Below are 16,893 nucleotides of genomic sequence, written 5' to 3' on the forward strand. Positions count from 1 at the left end.
TCGGGAGAAATACAAGATTAATAATAATTTGCTTTTAACTCGAAAGCTGGTTGTCGCGACGAGTAATTTTTAACCCTTTCCTTGTCAGATTATATTTATCGTCTCGGTAACGCACCAAGGATAGAGGCTCTCGCTCATTTCAAATGTCTTATCTCCAACTGCTTAATTTATTCGGCGGCGAAAAGGTTGTCCTTCCTGACTCACTTGAATAAATTATGAGCGGGCATTCTTGTTTGCAGTTTAAACACTTCAAACACTTGTCATCCCACCGAGGAATACAAAATTTAAAATTAAAACGTTTAAATTACAGAGCAATACCGAAAATTAGGTTAGCAGAAGAATATTATTGATTTTTCATCATAACCTTTTCAAAATTGCAAAAAGTAGAAATTATTTTCATTGCCCATACCATCATTGAATTAAAAAAAAACTTGACTTTGAAATTTTCATATTTATGTAGCTTTCTAAATAAAATTACAATAATTTTAAAAATATCCAGGATCTTAAAAAAAATTGTATAAATTATTTATTTAAAATTTCAGCTTTTGTGGTAAACTTAAATAAATTTAATTTCTTCCAATTTTACTATTGTTAAAATAACTGTAAATTTGAACAGATTGCACTGAAACTATTAAAACTCGTCTGAAAATTTAATCCGTCCCCACGGCCAAACCGCAGATTTATGTCTTTTTATCTTGGGTTCTCATGGCGCAGCAAGTCTCTCTCTCTCGGTGCAGCAGGAAGAGATAAACCGCTTCTCGCTTTTTTCGAGGTCTTTGTTTGTGTATCTGTGCGTCTGTTGCTGCTGCTAAATGTCGACCGAGGACTAAATTAAATTAAACGGTAATTGCAACGCAATTTGCGGTTGGCACCACCTGATTCCCACACATCTCCCTCTAATTGCTCTGTCCTTTTTGTTCACCTCGAGGAGGAGAAACGCCCACGTGCAGCACTGTCTGGACTCGCCGACGTTTCTAATGCAATCGGATATGCTGCAAAGGAAACTGGCCGGTCCATTTCACAATCGGAGGAAATGCCTTCGATGTCCTGTTTAGCGCTCAATTAATTGTTTCCGTTGCTTCTTGACGTCAGCATCAATTACGATGAAGTATATTTCTGCTTCAAAATCTATTTGAATTGAAGAAGATTCAAAATGATGGGAGAAATGAATTTATTTTTAAAAGCTTGTAATCTAAATTTTTGGTCGCCGATTGAATTAAAATTTTATTGAATAAAGTAAATAAGTAACTTTTACATTTCTGATTTATATTCAACTGACTTTATAATAATTTGAAAACAAGATTTTTTAAGAAATTTTATAATTTTTATGACATTAGAATCATAATATGCAAGAAAATTTGTCTTGAAAACATTTGAATTCCATAAAAAAGTTATATTTTCAATTTCAGCCAAGATTTAAAATTTCCATTTGATAGTAAATTAAAACCTGGAACGATTTCAAAAGCAGATTTGTTGCCAAAATTTATTTCGGGCCAGAATAAATTTCAAGGAGGCAAATTGCCCGCCGGCGTAAATCTGGAGAGTGGAAGTAAATTCCACGTGAGTCAAGTCCTAAAAATAATCTAGAGCCTTCTCCCGTCGCTTTGCAAAGTGTAAACAGCTCGAAAGAAAAAAAGAAATAAAGGAATTTATTAATCATGCCGTGCCGAGTGGTCGTTTGCGGTTTTTACACCCCCACATGTAAGTATCAAAAGCGCAGGACACTCTGCATCTCTTGGCTTGACCCCGCGTGTCATATTGGCGATGCTTTTAGCCAAATGACAGAAACACGAAGGTGCAGCTCCCGTATTTTTCTCCATTAGATAAATATAAAAAGGCTGCTGAAAGAAACCATCAGGTGGATTAACCAGAGAGGTACATGTGAAGAAAAAACCCGCTGGGAAAAATTCATATGCATTGTCGGAGCTGCTGTATGGAAAGTTTTCACACGCACTTTAATTTATTTGCGACCGAAATTTACCGATTACGAAATTAAAAAAACAACACACTCTCGAAGCCGTCGCTCTACTTTCCACCGACGGATTTTTTTTATTCGATTAAAATAAATCCATTTTAAAACATCAACAGTTTTGAGCTCGTCACCTGGCGCACTTTTTGTGAATCATTTCGTCCCATATAAGCCGTCGAATTGATCCCAAATGCAACTGAAGCCGTAAAAATATTGGTTGAGAACAAGTGGCCCTTCGTAACTTTAAACTCGCTTGCTTGAAAGACAGACTAAATTTATTATGTTTTAGTTTAATTAAAATAATATGAAAATAAAAAACTTAAATTTTATTTATTTATATTAATTATTTTAATAAATAATTTGACATTTTTATTTTTATTTTAATTCTGTTATTACTTTTATTGTAGTATGGTGTGATTTCAAAAAAATACAGCATCACTTCTTTAGAAATACGTCAAAAAGAAGATAAAATATAATTATAAAGGTAAAATATATTTTAAGTCAACCATTAAAATTTACTCATATTTTATAAATTAAAATATTATCGTGCCATCGTAGAGATCTGAAGATTCTATTGTTATTTTGTCATTTTACAAATTATTTTAAAATTTGCTTAAATAGCCCAAACCGATTTCTTAAACCAAACCAAATTTATATATATTCCTAAATTACAATTTCATGACAGTAAATATTTAAAAATATTATATATTTTTTTTTAACTAATCCTTTTTCATTGGAATCGGCAGTTTTTGAGGTGACTTTGACTTGACTTTTACTTTCGTTCTCGTGTGTGTCGCGCGCCTTGAAACTTGAAAGAGTTCCTGCTGGAGTGGCAGGTGCGCCTTTTCAATGCACAAAAGCCGAGCGTCGACGACCCACTAACCGTATAAATGATAAATAAGATTTGGCGAGCGAGCCACGCCCATTTACTTTTAGGGCCATTTATTATTGCGGTGCCGATTTCGGCTCGGCCGGGACACGCGTACGTCTTTAAATCAAGAAAAATGCGCGCCTCTTTTTCGGCGCTAATAAAAAAGAAATCACTTTCGGTGGTGGCTGCACAAATTGCCCCCCAGGCCGGTACGTTTATAATTCATTTCCTCCCTTGCAAAGTGTATATTTACGGCTCCTCAAATGTTTTACAAAGAAAAAGAAAAGAAAAAAAAAACTGGAGAAACGCTCCAATTGCTTCGCTGACCTATCCAACGCAAATGAAGCGAAGTGAACAAGAAAACGTGCAAATTGCCGTGAAATTTCGCTAATTAAATTAAAGCCACAATTTTTTAGATTTAATTTATGTACAAATTTTTATAAATTTTTATTCAGCTGGTTGAGTGATTTCTTCAATTCAATTACATCACGGCAGCAGTCACACGTTTTCAGAAAATGCATTTTTCGCCTGTCAAGCGCAGGTTTGCTTCGAAAGTTGCATATTGAACGCGACAAGAGTGCAAAAAAAGCAGCCGGCCAACTCTTGGCGTTTGTCAAAAGCAGCAGAGATGGAAAATTAGGACGACTGCTTTTTAATATTTTCTCGAATGTGACATTTCCATTAAAACAATAACTCGAGCACAAATAATGTTGTTGTGAGTTGGAAACACCACTTGGATTGATCGCGCCCGCGAGCCGAATGATTAAAAAGTAATTGCTGCGATATCGAGAGTGCTCTGCATGTTCTGTGACAAAAGCGAGACGAGTATAAAGAGATGATAATTTCGCAGCCGCGGGCAAATGCATTTTTAATGATCGACTCGGGTGCAATCGGCAAACACAACCCCTGCGCGCACCACAGATGACAAAAAAAGTCGAAAGTCCCAAAGGAATGGCAAAAAGTTTAAAAAATTGATAAATTGAAGGAAAAATATAGTATTATAAAGAAATTATAATTTAATCATGTTTAATTTAATGATTTTCGGTTGAAAGGAAAAAAAATGTAACAAAATACGTTTTGGAAGTAAAGAAATTTACCTTTTTTCGTTGTAAAAATTGTTTTTATTGAAAAACAAATGGCTCTACCAGCTAAGGTCACGGTCTGCGATCAGCGACCCTATTTCATGAGCATGAAAAATATAAAAAATCAGCAAAATTGAAGAATCAAGTTTTTGTAACAAAGTATTAATTTTTTCCAATTTTGCTGAATTTTTATATTTTGTTTTGCTCATGAATTAGGGTCGCAGACCGTGACCGAACTGGAAGAGCCGTTTTGTTTGTGAATAAAAACAATTTTTAAAATTCATTTATTATTATATTATTAAATTAATTTATTATTATTATTATTGTAGTTTATTTGTCCAAATTGTTACATCACATTGTTTACAAACAAATTGTTGAAAAACATTTATTTTGGATTTATTCACTTGCATCATCATCTTCCCAAGTGTCAATTTCATTAAACAAAATACTTTTTACAGATTTTATCGTTTTTATCACTTATAGGCAAAACTTAAATTATACTAATTAATTCAAAGCGTCTAAAAACTGTCTTTAAAACTTATTATTAAAAAAATCATTTGCTTGCAGATAGTAAATTGTATTCGACTAAATCAAACGTTATGACTAAGAGTAACATCTATTGTCAGAAATTATTTTTGGAATAAAAATCAATATCTATTTTATTTTGTAGTTTTAAAGAAAACTGCAAAATAATTTTTTTTTTAAATGAAGTATATTTATTTGAATGAAGTTACAAGTCCAGCCAACTCCAAACGGAGTTATCGGCCGGTGCTTATGTGACTGGAAAGCAAGACTTAAAAGCCGAGCAATCCAGTTCTATACACATTATTATTTTACATGCGAATTTTTACAAAGATTAAAATGTCAACTAACTATTATAAAAGTGACAAAAACCATTTTTTAATATGAAATTTACCAGAATTTTTTGAATCAAGATTTTTTTAGATTTGGTGGTAAAGCATTCCACAGTCTGGGAAAAGAAAATTCAAATGTGCGATCACAATATTTGTTTACACTGGGCGGCAAAACAAGAGGAATTGAATGTAAATTTAACATTGAACTTACAATTAGAAAACAAATCCAATCATGTTCCACATTTTTGTAAATTATTTTGTGCAAAATACGCATTCCATAATTACAGACAAGGAAATGAGTTTGCATTGGTTGTTACAATTTATATGTAATGCACGGAATGAATTAATTTCCAATATAACCAGTCGACAAAAGAGAAGTGCGGCGTGCAAGTTCATTGCTGCCGCTAAAATGACTTTCTCTCTCCTTCACTTTTGAATCGGGCAGCTCAGTATATTAATGTCCATGTGAATAACTCGCTCAGTGAGGCCGGTCGAATAAAATACGGAATGAAAGTGCTCCACCCACGAACTCGATAAACGCGGCCACATTTTATACGCTCGTTGCAACCTTTCGTGATTAAACGCCAGACGTGTAAATTTCAACGCTCTTGTTTCTCAGAAAGGATGTCCTGCACGCCTTTTTTTATTGTAAATATTGTAACAACACGTCGCTTAAAAGTTTCTTGGGCGAACCTGAGAAAGCGGCGGCGAATTGCATCACATTTGCATTCATGTGGGATTGGCGCAAGCTAATTACCCACCCAAGTAACTTGGATCTCGTCGCAAAGAGATCTCGTGTTTTGTCGCCGCGAGAAACTGCTCAATCGTGAAAGAAGAAACGACAGACTGCAGCTTCATTAATCGTCGTTTGATGTGCCTGAAAACAAACACGTCCAAGATTGCGAGACGAGATATTATACTTTACTTGCACTCACATCGCCTCACATGAAAAAGCAAGGAACTTGAAATTGAAACTCCTTATGTAAAGAATTTTAATTAATTGAAACTGCAAGAGATTTCAAAGCCGTTCAAATTTCTTAATAATATGCGTTTTAAGTTTTAATCATTATAAAAAGTAGTGTTAATTAAAAAATAAATTGGTTTTCGAAATTAATGATATCTGTCCCCACAAATAGGATAATTAATAAATAAAGAAATCAATTGATAACAACATTGACCTGAGGTTGTGACTGATTCGATAACATCAATATTAAGTATTTTTGTTGATAAAAGGTTTGTTTACAATATTCAATAAATACAACTTTTATCTTATTTAAAAAAGGATAAGCTTGTTTTTTTCTTACTAAGTAAATGTTAATTAATTGATAAAGCAAAAAATATAACTTTTCTTATTGTAAAGCTTGCAAAGAAAATATTTCCAAACATTAAAATTTATAAAAAAAAAATTGAACGTGGATTAAGAAACTGAGCGAGAAAACCAATGCTCTGAAAACGAATTAAAATGTCCATATTTCAACTTTTAATTGGAAATTTTAATTATTTTTAAAACAGATTAAAATTTATGTTTTAAAATAATTAATATTTCCACTTACAACTCAATATAATGTCTCAATTTCAACTTTAAGGGATTCTTATTGACGTAGTCAAATCAAGTCCTTACAACAATATAAAACGATTTTTGTGATTGTTGAAAGACAATTGAAATTTTAATCACCATTGTTGTAAAGACCTGATTTGACTATGCCAATAAGGAGTCCTTAAATTGAGAATATAATTTTTTTTCCAAAACAGTAGAATATCGGTGTCAAAAAAGTCTTGAATACGAAGTTTTAAATGGGGAAAATAATCTTTTAGAGACAGAAGTCCTAAACTGTTTTGGAAAAAAAATTAAGATTTCAGGATAAAATTTGAAATTTGTACATTTTACAAGCAGTGCTTTTTTTTGGCGCTCAGTTTTTTGGATTCAAGTAAAATTTATTTCGAAAATTAAAACTGAAATTCGAATAAACTTTACACTTAATGTCGCAAATACGACACAACTCGACAGTAAAATATGAACATCAACAACACGCATTAATAATAAGTATTTTTGATTATAAAAGGTCCGCATGTTTATCATAACAATAAATAAAGCTTTCAACTTTAAAGTTGATACAGCTGGTTTTTTCTTCCTAAGTAAACGTTTAGATTAATTGACGAAGCAAAAACATTTTTGTTAATTACTTTTTATAAAGCTTTTTTCAAAAAATTAACGTCACTATTAAATTTGAATTTATAAACTTAAAATCAGTCAATTTCCTTTCTTGCATTTTTTAAAATCATCCAATTTTTTGTCATTAATTATTCTAAAAAAAAAAAAAAAAAAAATAAGCCGGAGTTCGATGACATTAAGTGTAGCCAGACTGAAACTAGTGAACGTGGTGGGAACAGGTAACGACGTGCGGCGTTTGGAACGAGCCCAAGAATCAACAGCGGCGCGCTCGTTTCGTTTTTCTCGAGATACAATCGCACCCCAGCGCGCAGAGCTCTTTCGGAAACACCGAACGCGTCCCAGGCGGAATTAGACATTAACATTTGCGTTTGTCCCCGGTTATTTCTGGCCGCGTCACTCCGCCGCGTGTTCATCATCTTAACAAAAGTGACAAGAATTAAAAGAAGTCTCCCGCGCGGGGACTTTTGTGCCCGTGGGTCTCGCTTTTCCCTTCAAATAAATGTTTGTGTGCGAACTCGTTAAAAATAACACGCGGGCCATTATAACGTGCAATATGGGACCTATGCCGAGAGAGTTATTTTTACGGGGTGCGTCTCTTGAGCGTCTCGTATGCGTTACCAAGACTATTTTATTTTATCCGCCTCCATAATAGGATTGTGTGTGTTCGCCAAAGCCATGCATGATACGCTTCTTTTTATTGTGTTTCGTCTGAACAAGCGAAAGAAGAGTGAAAAGTTGCTTGGGTAAAGAAATAGAGTAAACGGGACCAAGAGCTTTTAAAAAACAGAGAGACATTTGATATTTTCGTGTCATTGCAGCTTTTAACTTGAGACTTAAGATAAATAAAAGTTCAAATTTAATGAAGTCAAAGAATATAATTATTTGTTAAAAAAAATAATTTCGTAATTGCAAACAAGGGAGTTGTGCTGTGTGCTGTATTGAATTTGCAAATTTCGTTTTAAGTGCAATAAATTAATTTTAATGTATATTTATTTTGATTTAAAACATGATTTATAAAGTTTAATTTTTGCAAGTATAAAAACTTATTTATCAATTTCACTACATTAATTTAATATTTTATTATTTTCACTCATTTACAATGAAATAAATTTATTTATTCCAATTAGAATTACTATTCATATAACAATGAACATTTTCTTTCATGTTTCTTTTTTAATATAAATTTATGACGCTAAATACAATTTGATATATAATTTCTAACAGTCAGTTAATATTCCGGATGTTTTTGCTCAAAGCTTAGTTTCTTAGTAATGAATTATGATTTAAAAATACTATTCCTGCTAATTTGACACACATTTAAAAGGATAATGGAAAATTGTTTGTTTGCGCAGAAGTTTTACCTGTTAAAAATTACGAATATTATTCTTTTATTTAAGTATAACTCAATTGCAAACTAGTAGGTTGCGCGCTTTTAATTATTAATTGAATTGAAAAGTAACTTGAAATTTTAATTTTTAGTAGAAGTTCACGATTGAAGGTTGGTTCATGGTGATTTGAATTTAAATTTGACTTTTCCTTGATGGGTTTTTGTGAGTGATTTTATTGTTTAAGGAAAACAATATTAATATTGTTTTTCTTATAAAAAAATGAAAAACACAAAAGACACAAAAGCCTAATTTACATTGAAATCACAATTATAAAAAAATGATCGTTTAGTACAGAAAGAGTAGGGCGAGCAAGAGCTTTTGGAATGTGAAAGAAATAGAAACTTTATATTTTTCGCGTTATCTTTAAACTTTAGGGTTCACGTCAATTATAAAGCAAATAATGTGAAGCATTTAAATTGTAATGAAATTGTCTACAATTAAAGAAATTTTTTATAAAAATAAATATTAAAAAATTTATATTTAAATTTTCATGACTTTTAAACTGTTATTTTAATTTAATTTTATATCTAAATAAATTATTTAATAAATATTATTATTATCTTATTATTTTTAATTAGTTTTGCTTAATTTATTTGACAAATCAAAATGATAATTTATGTTTTGAATTTTTTTAATAATGTACCCATTACAATTGCATTATGTATATATATTCCATATAGAAAATTGTGCTTCTCGATGCAACTCTGTTGTTGATATTGATTTATAATTATTTCACATCCTGATGAATTTACACCAAAAGAATATAATGGGAAATGCACTTCTTGAGGCGATTTCTTGATCTCCCCTTTTACGTTTTATATCAGTGGAGATGCCTGGTGCCAATCGCAGGTGAAATGAGCGTCTGAAAGTTTTGAAGAGCAAATTGTGGCGCGAAGCACTCGCGGGATTAATTGATCTCCATTGTGTTATCTGCGGCGCTGGAAAGAGCGCGAGCCAATTTGTTCGTCTGTGGAATTAAAGCAGCCTTGATTGTATTGAGAGAGCGCAGATCGGCGGCACGAGCCAATTTCCACGAATTATTCTCACGAGAACACTAAACACATCATCGGGCTGATGAGAAAGAGAGGAGCCGCAGCTTCTGGGCGGCGGGCCAGAAAGCCGCCAATTTCCATTCCAAGAGAGGGGGTCAATTTTTGATTTGAAATTCTCATTGAAAGTAATGCTATGGATATTAAATATTTTGTATAGATTCTTTGGTTCTCTTCAATTGAGGAGTTGAATTAAGGCCGTTTGAAAAAAGATGGCAAGACGAAAACAAAAGGATAGTAATAATTAATCACTCTTTTTTATTCTCTTATAGATTTTTTCTACTTTTTCAACGATATCTTAACATTTAAGGGATTTACAATTTTGAAGCAGAGTTTTAGTTAAATAATTATATGCCATTATGATAATTTTACTTTTTCCAATTTTTAAATCAAATCTTAACTTCAAAGTGATTTAATTTCACTTGCTCAGTATTTTGAAATATTAGTGTCGATTCGTATAATTTTAATTATTTAGATGGCTTTTTTTTAAATATTTCTTTATCAAAGCATAGTAAAATATGTATATTAATTAATTCTTGAATACTTAAAATACTTTAAAAAAAACTCTAAAATTGAATTAGTTTCATCATTTTGTAAGACCGAATTTCACATGGTTTACTGAAACCGTGTGAGAGAGAAAGAAAAGCCAAGTTTGTGATCAGACTTTATGCCCAGAATTTGAACTTTTATTTAAAAATCAATTCTCTCTGCCAGCGGAAAATTTTTCCCTTAATAAATCAAAAATTAAATAAAAACCCTTAATTAAGGCAAATTGGCAACAAAGTGGTCAAGATCGCCAATTTCGCATAATTCCAAGGCTTGTCAGTTCACCTGGAGTTTCACGTCCACATCATCGTTACAAGCAAATTGTTCACATTACATTTTTGAAAAACAAATAATTAAAAAAAAAAAATAGTTTTTTTGACTCATGATGACTAGGAAGAATTCATTTGAAGGAAAAACTTTTCTAATAGTGTAATAAAAATTGTAAAAATCCTAATTTTTTTGTTTCTAAAAAATCTTTAAAAATTTAAATTTAGTTATTTTCCATTCTATAATTTAGTTATATTTAGTTCTATTCTATCGATTCCTTTGACCCAGTTGTAAATGAGTTAATTACGCTGGAGAATTATAACTCAATATCACACCATGATCTACTATGATCTAAGTAAGTGATGCAATTGCTAGAATAATAGAATGGAATATAATGTTTATTTCCTAAGCTATCAACGCATCGACAATTTTTTAATCGAAATAGCAGATATAAAAAACTCATTTATATCATAGAGCTGCATGGTATTTGTATAAAATCTCTCTTATTTTATAAATAAATTCAGAAATCTTCGATCATTTTTATGGAATGAGTTTTTAAACAATAATATGCACAATTTAACCAACAGAAATAATAAGTCTATGCTGGTCTGCATATTGTGACCTTCGGCGGTTCAGAGCTATTTCCAGCCTCGATGATTCACGCAGAGTGCATTTGATGCACGAATTGGTTTGCATCATTTTGCTCGAAATCACGAATCGCGATGCACTCACCTCGGACTGAATTAAATTAATTGGTCGCCTAGATCAAGTGGCGCTGAAAATTGGGGCAGAAAAGCGAGTCGAGGGTCATCGGTGCCGCCGCGCTGATGCAATTCCGTAATTAACAAAGTTCTCGTGCTCAAATATACGAGAGATGAATGCTGCATGCACGAGAATAATAATAAAAATGTACCGGAGAGCAGAAGAGGCGCCGCGGCTGACTTTTATCTTTTTAATTGCACCGCGCCGGTGGAAAAATGGTCTGGGCGCGCACGTACGCTACCTACTTATTACTGCGGCGCGACAATGGTAATTAGAAGAGGGGCCGGGGCTGTCAACGCGCCCGCAAGCGAAAATGAAACACAATGCACGGTTGTAAAAAAATTTAATGTAATAACTCATGTTTTCATTATCAAAGCTGTATGAAACTATTTCATCATCTATTCCAGTTATTGATTTTTTATGCCTGCAAATACATTTTTCTGTGAGGTTTCGACAATATTTTTTATTGAAAAGAAGAAATTCAAAGAAAACCATGAAATTTTCCTCATTTTGTCATTGGTCGATACTCAAATTTAACACAAACTACATAATTATGCATCTGACATGAATGAGAACGTCAAATTTTTATAATTCTTGTGAATGAAAACGTGGATAAAGGGGGTTTTCTTCATTTCCATTATTATTATTATTACTAATTTTTTTAGATAAAAATTAAACTTGACCTGACTCATGATTATCAAACATTTTTGCCATATTTTCTGCAAAATAAGCTCTCATTTTTGCAGTGACATTCTTTGACTTTACAAATAGTTTCACAAAGGAGCTTTTTTTAAATTTTTGTTTCCAAAATTGTATAATTTGAATTATCATGTTAATTATTATTGTTTTTTTTTTGTACTCTAAATTTTCAAAGAATTTATTATTTAAATAATTGTATGATGCATTGGCTGTTATGGCATATTGGATTTGAATATTGAAAGTTTTTTATTAACTTATATAGTTTAAAACATTATAATTTTTACAATCTAATATAATAAGCAACTTTTTAATCTTATTTATATATATTTAATTAATAACACTAAATTAATATTAAATTATATTATTTTCATTCGTTTTAAGTAAAATAAACTTATTTAAATATACCTTGGACTTATTTAATTGTATAACAATATTTTATTTTTATGTTCCATATTTTTATATATTTCTTAACTTATCAAATGCTACAATTATTCCTAGCAGGTCACTCTAAATCAGTTGCGAATATTAGTTATGTACTTAGTTTCTTAATGATAAATTATGACTTGACTGACTCGTGACTATCAAACATTTTTTGCCGACTGTTTTCAAGTTTTTTTAATAAAGTATATTTATTTGAAAAGAAAATACAAGTCTGGCCAACTCCAATCGGAGTTATCGGCCGTTGCTTATGCGACTAAAGCGCAAGGCTAAAAGCCAAGCACTTCAGCTCTATTCACATATTTTTACATGCGAGTTTTTACAAAAATAAAATTTTATGAAAAAATTACAACAGCGAAAGAAACAATTTTTTAATTTGAAATTTGACATCATTTTTAGAGCGCAGATTTTTTAGATTTTGCGGCAAAACATTGCACAATCTCGGATAGATGTATTCAAATGTGCGATCGGTGAATTTATTTACACTCGGCGGCATAATGAGCGGTTCAAGTCGAGACCACTCATGTTAGCAGTGAATATTTTTTGCAATCTTTGACTTAACATAGTTTCAATAAAAAGCTTTTTTAAATTTTAAAATGGAACTTTTGTTTCCTAAATTGAATTATTATCATTTTTATAATTTTCACTCTAAATTTTCATTGAATTTATCAATTTTGTTTGTTTTTCAATTCAATTCCCTGCATTAATTTTTGACGTATTGGATCTGTAGTGGATTTGAAATTGCGTTGTTTTTTAAATTTAAATTTTTTTGGAATTTGCGTAGATAGTTTTGTGTTCAGGTGGTTTGGGGTTTAGTTAGTGGCTGTCGGGCGGGTTGCCGGCCGCACGTCCGTTTAGAGCGGCGAGCGTATTAATTGGCCGGCGCCATAAATTAGCGCGGATTTACCTGCTGCTCTTGGTTTATACGAATGTCATGCTCCCATGTGTCAGGTGCTGCGTCCTCGTTTTTTAAACGGGGCAAATAAAGGATTAGTTGAAAAAAGCTGCGAAATGAATTATAACGCGGCCCCGGCAATGAATCGTGCGTGGATTCATCTCTTTCCCTCTCGCGGCCGTAATTAAATTAATTTTAAGGCCGAGTGTGTCGTTGGCCGCCGAAAAACTAAAAAAAAGGGGGGAAGAGCAAAAAGTGCTAATGCGCGTCGCCCGAGTATAATCCGCGGCCTGGCTAATAGGTCGAACTAAAAGGGCTGCTCTCAACGCTGCAAAAAGTACCAGCCGAGGAGGAAAAACTCGGACAAAGTTAAATTTTCGTTTGCGCACGCTTTTAGCATTTGTAATACTTTTCAACCCGGAAAATATACGGGCAGTAATTTAAGTTACACTAAATTTGTTTTAATTTGCAAATGTTCAATGTTATAAAAAATATAAACAATTTTATACAGAAAGTGAGCAATTTCCTTACAGCAAAGCAATTTTGATTTATGAAAAATATAAAAGTAAATGAAGATTATTAAAAATTGTGAATCGTCGTTGCACAGAAAAAATGAAAAAAGACAAAAATTCATGAAATCCAACTCCATTGTTAGCATTAAATATTGAAAATACACGTTCAGAATTTGAATTGAGATGTAATTAATTCAAGTTAAGTTTTAAAATTATAAATAAAATACATTACAGAATTGTAAACAATTATTTATAAAAGATAATTTACTTTTAAATTTTAATTTAATCCAGGAAAATGCTCCACTTTTTGAATTCTAACACTCTATTAATGCAGCATATTAATGTGTAATTCCACGTTTATGGCCACAATAAAAATTACAAAATTTATTATAACACAATGAATGCTTCGTCGGTCATAAATATCGCAAGTTGTACATGGGAATTATTGCACATTATATGCAAATTTAACGACTGCAAGGATATCCACAGACGGTCTCGCCTGCAGATGAAATAATCTGCCTCACCAACTAAAGGCAAGAGTTCGAAGCTCCTCTGAAAACAACAGCTGCTCTGAAAGGCAAATTCCATCTGCAATGGACGGTCAGAAATTAAAACATAAGCAAAAAAAAATTTAGTCTGCAAATAACTAGTTCAAAATTCCTTACTCGAAAACATTTTTGGACATAATTTTTACTCTTTTACAAAAACTTTGACAATTGTTGTTTAAAAATTACTCAAAAATCGTTATCATAAAGCAGGATTTGAATTTATTTATAAAATTATAATTACCAATCCAGACCTTTAATTAAATAACAAAAATTTAAAGATCCTCTCCGGCCATATGTATTGCTCTCTATTCTGAAAGATTGCTAAATTTTGAGTATATCTTGTGAAAACATATTTGAAAATTCCAAACCGTCTCAATTGCGTCTCAATCAAAAGAAAACTTAAAAACGGGTGATTAATGCCCCACGGTGCTGCAGAAAACTTGGCAAAATCAGCGATCGCAGCGCCAATGTGACCAAATTCGGTAGTTTTTGGAACAAACTGATGGATCTGATTGGCTATTCAATTCTCACACGCTTTTCGCGCGAATCACTCATTTTTAGGTTTTCTTTTGATTGAGACGCAACGGTTCGGAATTTTCAAATAGTGTTTTCACAAGATATACTCGAAATTAAGCAATCTTTCAGAATAAAGAGCAACACAAATGACCGGAGTGGATCTTTAAGTTAAAAAAAGTACTTAAAAATCGTTATTATAAATAAGGATTCTTACAATTAATATTTGATATTTTGAATTTTTTATAATTTTTACTACCAATCCTGACCTTTTTAAATAAATTAACAAAAAATATACGTCCTGTTTTAAATTTTTGATTAAAAAAAAAAACACTTTTAAATAATTTGTTCTCTTAAAAAAAATTGATCGGTAAACCAAATGATCTGGTTGTGGTGTGTTGACCTTTCACTCAGCAGTGTCGGCTGCGTGCGATTTATTTATTTGGGATTGGCGGCGTGTTTGGTGGGTCGAGTGAGTCTGGCTCTCGGCGCGGTGTTAAGCTGTGACATCTCTATTAGTTTTGCTTCCTCCGTGAGGCACGCGAACGGTTCGACCGCGAGGACCCTCTTATCAGATACAAGCTCATTAATTGAACCAGCCATTATAAAAAAAAAACGACTAGGCGCGGCAACACCTCCAAAACAAACCACCTTTTAAATTGTACTCAAAATATTTGCACTTCAAAACAAAAAACGAACAAGCTTAAAAATTGCGAAAAATAAATATGGTCGCTTTTCTCATCAGGCAGAGGCATTTTTTATGGTCGAGGGGCGAACAAGAAGAGTTGGACATAAACTGCGCCGTAAAAGTATTGTGGCTGTAAATCGCAATCAGCGCGGCTTGAGCCTTTGCAAAGACGAGAACATAGAAGAGAAATCGTGTTTTTATCGCGATGCAGTTGGAAGATGAATTGGTCCAAAGCATTTCACAAAATTAGGGATCATAAAAGAATAAAAATGATAATATTTTGAATAATAAATTGGAATTTGGTACTGAAAAGGTTAAAAACCAAAGTCGCTGGAAGGCAAAGAAATGAAAAGATAACTTTTTATGCACATCATAATGTCTATTAGGATTTTTGCTGCGAATTTCATTAAAAAAAGCAAAAACAAAAAAAACCCAGATGTTCTCAAATTTGTATTTATGCAATTTTCTAAACTCAAAATTTTTTCCAATCGCACATTTGTTTGCCAATGTTCAAAAATATCCAGCGCATTTGAAAGTACTTTAATTCCTGATAATTGAACGTAGAATTAAATAGAAAATTGTGAATTCGTGGGCAATATTTTCTTACTTTTTATGAGTTTTACTTAAATGCAAACGAGTATAGGTTGCGCCTTTGTGTACTATAATATCGAATTTGGATTATAAATATATTTAATTGAATTGACACGTAATTAAGCACAAAATCTTTTGCAAAGAAAAAGTCAGGCGACTAAGAACTTTTGGAAAGGGAGAAAGACACACTTTATATTTTTGTGTCGTTGCAGCTTTTAACTTTGTAGATGTCAAAAGTATAAATATTGTAATGCAGAATCACGCCTTAAGTCAATAAAATTTAAACGGTTTGAAATATTCAAAATTTGATAATGATAATGTAAAGTTACAGAAAATTAAAATCTATAACTTAAAAAAAATTAAAACTATTGTAGGCAAATAAAATTTAGGTAAATATTTTTTAAATAATTTTTTTAACATTTATTTGATTAAAATAAAACATTATTAAAACATAACTTATCAATTTGAATATTATTTATTTTAAATTTTTGATTAATTTATTTAACTAACAAAATATTGTTCATGGCAAAGTTTTATATAAATTATTTTATATTAATTGCAATACAAGACACTTTCAAGATATAGGAAATCAATGAACTCCATTACTGTCAACAGTGTCATCACACAAATTTGATACAGTGAAATCATGAAATCACTTATAATTACTTCATTTGCTGATAAATAAACACGGAATGAGAACAAAGAGAATTTTGAAATGAAATAATATATAAAATTTGCGTTTATTGAGACGATTTCCTTTCCTGCTTTGAAACTTTTAAGAAGGGAAAGAGTCAATTGATAAAATTCACGGAAACTGACTTGCTTCGTTTGAAAATTCAATTTCGGACGCACTTAGGGTCGGAAAATATAAGATCCCCATTTTTTGCAATTACACCAACCAGTCTCGTAAAATCCGTCCGCGCAGCCGAGAAAATTAAACGCAATTTCTTCCTGCTCGCGCGCGCGGGCATAAATTCGCGGCCGTTTTCTTGGTGGTCTCGTTTTCCGAGAACGAAACGCGAGAACTGCAGCTTTGTCGGTCTCTCGG

The 16,893-nt window shown here is 32.0% G+C and overlaps 1 protein-coding gene across 1 annotated transcript in view; it reads left to right on the plus strand.

Moving 5' to 3' along the window:
- Positions 1-16,893, plus strand: part of LOC132194608 (extracellular serine/threonine protein CG31145) — a 74,250-nt gene that overhangs the window by 26,982 nt on the left and 30,375 nt on the right. The window lies entirely within an intron of this gene.

This window comes from Neocloeon triangulifer, unplaced genomic scaffold, assembly GCF_031216515.1.
Source record: "Neocloeon triangulifer isolate White Clay Creek 2 clone unplaced genomic scaffold, ASM3121651v1 ptg000008l, whole genome shotgun sequence".
NCBI lineage: Eukaryota > Metazoa > Arthropoda > Insecta > Ephemeroptera > Baetidae > Neocloeon > Neocloeon triangulifer.